This window comes from Gouania willdenowi, chromosome 14, assembly GCF_900634775.1.
Source record: "Gouania willdenowi chromosome 14, fGouWil2.1, whole genome shotgun sequence".
Classification (NCBI taxonomy): domain Eukaryota; kingdom Metazoa; phylum Chordata; class Actinopteri; order Blenniiformes; family Gobiesocidae; genus Gouania; species Gouania willdenowi.
Window position 1 is genome coordinate 17,508,593 of NC_041057.1, and position 6,733 is coordinate 17,515,325.

Consider the following 6,733-nt stretch of genomic DNA (forward strand, 5'->3'; position numbering starts at 1 on the left):
AAATGCAGATAATGTTACAGAACAATCAGATTATTGTGGTCGATTTTAGTTTTAGGGATGTCTGATATTTGCTTATTAAAAATATCTGATACTGTCCTCCTGCTAGTTTCTGCTGGTCCTACCATGGATCTCTAATTCATGTTTTCTCTAAATTGGGCAAATAGGTAACAATATCCTAACGTATTGATCTGACTTCTTTATTTCCTCATAATCACTGTTACTATTAAACAATTTAACACAATGTCCATTAGTAACCACTGTTAGAAATACTTATTTATTTATTTATTTTTGTATCCCTTATTTATTATTCTATTGCCATATATAACACAAAGACGAAGACAATTACAGAAAAAATGCCATAGAGCATAGATAATATTCAAATATCTCATACATTATAAATGTGTGCGTGCGCGTGTGTGTGGTATAATGATGGTATTGTGCTATCAGAGGGTTAGGGGAGGAAACAATAAGTTATTAATAGTCAAATATGTGGGTCAAAGAAACAATATACAGTATAAATATTTATATATATATACATACATACACAAAATAAAATTGAGAGAAGAGAGGGGGAAAAAGAGAATTAAATGAAAACAAATAATAAATAAATACAAAAAAAATAATAATTCAATTTGAAGGGAGATCAATGATAGTTTCAACATGGAGTGTAGCACCCAGTCTTACATGGACCAATAAGCCATTAATTGCCATTTAAAGATGAACCTTAATTACAGTTAAAGAGCCAGGAAACCGTCATCTTAAATGGCCTGCAAAGCATGATGGGTTGATGATGTCATCCGGGCAAGCTGCCTCTTCCACTACCAAGCCCATTGTGTGTAATGCTGCATCAGCAAGAAAAGTATAGTGGCGCCAAAACGTCACTAAAAGATTTAGTGAAAATATATTAATTAAATACTCGTACTTGGAAAAAAACAAAAACACGTAAAGGAAAATTAGATTCAAAACATAAAAATAAATAATAATTTAAAAAAAACACATTTTGAAAAACACTCCTACTTTAAATAAATACAATAAATAATTAATTAAATGCATTATATATATATATATATATATATATATATATAAAATAACAAATACAATAGATCAATAAGAAATAGTGCTCCAGGACTAAATAAAAGCTTTCTAGTCAAACAGCACTTGTAGCACTTTAGTACAGCTGTGTGTGTGTGCGTGCGTGCGTGCGTTGAAGCTTGTTGAGAACCTATTATTGGTTACGCTGAGCATACAGCTCTTTAAACTTCTGCTGAGGCTGAGCTGTGATTTTGTAAACATGTCCTGTTATCAGCTACGGCCCAACAGCAAAGAGCCGAGGTTGTCATCGCTAAAGATTTATAGTGTTTCTGTTTCAGTGCCTCCTGAGGTCACTTTGGCTCCCAAAGTTTTTCCTCCGAACCTGAAACTTAGGACAGCAGCAAATATTTGTGACTCTAAAACCTCTTTGCTTTCGGAGGGTTTGTTTCTGCAGGAGCAGCCACTGTGCTGCACAGAAAACACACGTGCATGATTTATAAAGTGTCCGATGAAAAATTCACAAAGTCGTTGTCGCCTTGTCCTGTCCTACAAGGCCACAAATAATCATTCATAGGACTCGCTGCATCTTATATTTGTAGGAATCATGCATGAAGGTGCTGTTGTAAAATGCCACACAGGCACATTTGTTCACCAATAGCTGCACAATATGCGTTACTTTTGGCGTTTTCTCCTAGAAGGGACAGCATGTGTGAGTGAGTTCTGTAGCATTGTTTGTTTAGGAGAAGCTGTGGGTTAGGATGCACTCAGAAATCCATCTAACTTTGCTTTTTATGTTGTTCTGAGAGGTGGCAAAAGCAGCAACTCCTACAATGAGTATTTTAATACAAATTTGGGATTTACTTGCTGCGTGCTGTTTGTAGACCTGCTGCTTTATCTGCAAAATGGCGACTTCCGGGTTGATGACGCGATGGATGACGCGCCATGAAAACCCTCCATAGAGTGTTTTTTAGGAAATATTTTCTCATCATAGGAAATATTTGGAGCTGGAAGGAGAGCAAAACAAACATTAAGGTCTTAAAGATTAGTCCTTTATTGCCTGCTTTATCTCTCTGACATCCACACAGATGCTTGCTGCGATCTCTGGCCTTTTTGTTGCATTATTCCAGATTATGAACTCTGGCAATAGAAAAGGTGTCTCCTCATTACGGCCTGATTAAGTCAAATGTCAGGGAGGTTGAATGAAAAGGTCAAAAGTTCTAAAAATGATCCGTTCTTCAGTGTTTGTTTCCCAAGCCTGTGGAATAAATCATCAGATCCTCCTCCCATGAAAAAGCCCTGTTCAGCCACAAAGGAGATAATGAAGTGTAGATTAAATAATTTCATGTAATTTATGCACAATGAGCCTTTCTTTAAACAGAAAAGTAGGGCACGGAGCGAATACGTAGGTCCTTTTGTAATTCAGAGCTCACACGTGTTCCGGAGCATCAAAAATACATTGTGACTTTGTGTGCACAGCATTCGTCACTAATTATGTATTTTAAAATGTTTATAGCCATTGTGTGGGTGGGTGGGTGTGTGTAGAGCAGGGACTGGATTAGATTTTCATGAAGCATGTAGAGTATGTTTTTAAAACCAGTGGAAACGCTTTATTAAAAGCACTAAATGAGGAGTGACTCAGGTTGTCACTGAGTGAAACCACATTTAAGGAAGCGGATGAAGCTAATACAGCCAACGGATGAACATGTGATTATAATAAATACAAACTAGAGCTAAATCATCCATGAAGGCACACTAATATACAGCTTTTTTTACTGGAAAGATTGAAAACATGTTTCCTCCAAAAATGTCAGGTCTTTTTTTGAGTCTGTGCAGCGATTGTTACATATTTCCTTCCCAACGCCTTCATTTTTAACGCATCTTATTTCAGGTGAGGAATAAGGAAACTTGATGATGTTTGGACTATGCAATAAGGCAGTGGTTCCCAAACTTTTTACAGTCCCGTACCCCTTCAGACATTTAACCTGAAGCCATGTACAACCTATTCCTGCACCCTTAAAAAACACAATAATGTAATATCATATACAACGTAACCTTACAGCACAAATCTGGCCCTTTAAACCATCAAATTCGGCTCTTAGGAGAAAGTTAAAAAGACAGAAAAACATCAATTATTGTCCAGATGACCAAATAATTCAGTTGTAGATAAATCAGCTAAGATATATTAGATATCTAAACACACAAATTCAATGTATAGTCCACAATATTTGGATAATCGCATTATCCCCATGCTTTTTTTCCATGACTGCAGTCATTTTAAATTTTAAACTGTTCAAAAAAGTCAATTTTCCTGCAATTATTTACCACAATTTCCTGCAGGATATTGTTAGCGCCTTACATACTTTATGTATGATTTATACATCATGTAAAGTACAAACTTGAGGACATTAATCAATGTTTTTTTAATTTCTATTCATGACCATTTGCATACCCCTGGGGGTACCCGTACCCCACTTTGGGAACCTAAGCTGTAAATACAACGTCAAATATCTGAAGTTTGACAACATGTGTTTTTGTGCCTCATTTTGTGTGTCAAACTGAGCTCCAGCGTGTGCTGTGGTACATATCGAGGGATCTCATTTTGTTCTATGAACATCAGAGACATGCTGTGTATAATTCATTGCCATGCATGAATAATCTGAAGCTGGAGAAGACTGAGGATGTTCATTCTGATGCTTTAAAGTGCTGGATTTTTTTTGCCTCTTTCACTTTGTGATGCTTCCTTTATGTCCTGATTACAACATGCACAGCCCCTGATGTTCAGTTGTGAGGAAACGACCTCCGAATCCTAAAAAACCTCTATTACATTCTGATAAAACTAGGTATTATTTATGATTAAAGAGGTCTTATTGCTCCCCGACGTGTGAAAGCCAAGCTGCTGATTTCATCGCTTGTCTGTTTTGTTTGAAACGAGACATTTAATCAGACTTGGAAGTGAGGTTTGCGAAGTCATTTAGACTTTTTCTGCACATTTAGTGTGACAGAGTTATTAGCTGATGCATGGGGACAAAACTAAATGTTATTGATATGCTTGTCAAAGGAAGTGTTAGAGGAGATAAAAGAGTAACCACTATTCCATGGGAAGACATTAGGAGGTAAGTAGATGAGTTCCTAAATTAGCCACAGTAAAATCACCTTCAAAATAAAAGACCAACAACAGAGTTTTAACCAGATTAACCTGCTAACATGTGCCTGTGGGCGAGTTAGCGTTGCTCGCTGCAACGTAAATGCAAAAGAGCGATATCACTGTTAGGGATGTACAAGTGCGCAGATTTGTTGTGCAGCGAGTAAACGTTTCTTCTCTTATTGTGAAGGTATTTCAGTTAAACCTCTCTGTCTCTGTCCGTACACTGCACATTCAGATCAACACACTCGCAAAATACTGTGTTTCCTCTACAACGTTATTGCCCCATGCATGCAGCTCTTAGCCTTTATTTCTTATTCTAAGTACCCCTTAGCTCATGTTATACATTATTGATTTGTGTCTACAGGCTCGTCTAAAATATTTCCTGCATCTTGTCTAACATTAACCTGCATGTAAAAAAAAATATCTATAATGTTAAAAAAATAACTGACAAATGTTTGTGTACATCCTGAGAGGTGTTCAAGTACCCCTAGGGGTACACGTACCACAGTTTGGGAACCACTGCTCTACAACAAGTTGCAAGTATGAGCTGTGGGAAAGCACTGGTCTGTTCAGGGTTCTGATCAATTTCAATTACGTCTTCAATTATCAATGTTCAAGTATAACTTCATTACGATCACGATGAGCGCCATTTTTCCCATTAACGATTAAAAATACAATTATTATTTTTTGCCCCTGAAAGTCAATTACAATTACGTTCTCAATTACTAAAGTTCAATTACAATTAATCCCAATTACTGAGCTTTTAATAAATAGCCCCCTAAAATGTAACTTTCCTCTTGTGTTAGCTTTCTGTTATGTTCATCTATTATGATAACGGATCAGTTTTGACACATGTATTAAATCAGCTGTAAAATACACTTAAAATATTATCAATCATCTAATGTGTTTCTCATCTCTTGGTTATCTTGTTAGGCTTCATTATCAATGAAAATATTGGTATTAATATTTTTGGTGTGGCGACAGAGCCTTTGAAGCCGCTGCCCCCCGCCTGTGGAATGCCCTCCCAGACCACCTCAGGGTCCCATAAATGGACATTTTTAAGAAAAAACTTAAATATCACCTTTTTACAGAAACTTATTTTAACAGTTAATGCCTCTTTTAGTCCTGTCTTTTAATATATGTTGTGTTTTATTTATTTATTTATTTATTTATTTATTTATTTTTAATCCTGTCGCACTTTGAGATTTGGTATCAAATGTAAAGTGCATTACAAATAAAATGTATTATTATTATTATTATTATGATTATTATTAATAATAATCATTTACTACGTATGTGTAAGATATACAACTGTAACATGGTTCCACAGACTTGCGTTTAATTAAATGGTAATTGACAATTTTTAATTACAATTACAAAGCAACTGATTTTTTCCAATTATAATTACATCATACTTGTAATTAATTATCAATTACGCAATTACAGTTATAATTGACTCCAACCCTGGTTATCACAGCAACGAACCGGGCTATTGGATGTTTTTCACCATTACAATGGTCACCATTGTTATATTAATTATATTTCTGTCCGCCACTAAACATTTGTACTCTTGAAGCTATTGAAGCCAAAGTCAATGAGTCGTTGAGCTGAGGATCAGGTCACAGAAAGGTTGATGATCACTCCATCCATAGGCATTCACAGTTCATCCTCTCTACACGAGTGTCCTCACTCTCTCCTACACTCTTCACAAAACATGAGACGCTCCAAAAGGAACGAGACGAACCTGAGAACTCCTCATCAGAAGGACAAAAGGCTTTGAGTTTTTAATAACTGAAAGTTATGGATAGTTTAATAATTGGAGAATATCATTTTAATCCTCTACATTTCTGGCTAAACCCTTTCACGCCCCTTTCTCTTATTTCTCAATCCAAAGGTACCCCCTTTTGTCCGACTATAACATTTTGCTTAGAAAACTATTTGAAAACAACTATAGAGCAAAATGATGGGATGAATGAGAGATAACACACATTTTAAAGAATCTCAAGTGGAAAGAAAGAGTATTTTGTGCAGTGGTTCCCAACCTTTTTTGGATCACAACCCCCATTTTGATAATAAAAAATATCAGGCTGTCTGAAAGACACGTTTCTCTTTTAGAATTTGTTTTTGATAATGTTCTATTGTGTTACAAATACAGAATGGCCAGGATTAGTGATATTTGTAGTGCATTTTATTTTAAACAATTTTTTTTTTTTTAATTTGAGACAGTGAAAGTATAGAATACAGTAAATATTGTGTGTTGTTTTAAATTTTAAAAAAATTATTTTTAATCAGTAATTACTTTTTGTCAAATACTAAACATTTCAGGTGACCCTATTTCAATTCCAGACAACCCCACGTGGGGGAACGACGCCAAGGTTGAAAAACATTTATTGAGTGCCTCCAGAATAGATTTATTTCTATAGTTTTTATCATCTCTCGATTAGGTCTATAAATTAAAGGAGATTTTCCACATTTGTCGTTTTCCTCACTTTGTACAGTTCAGCGCCAAAACGGCTTCAAACTACACTTCCCATACTTCCGTGGTGTGAACTTTAC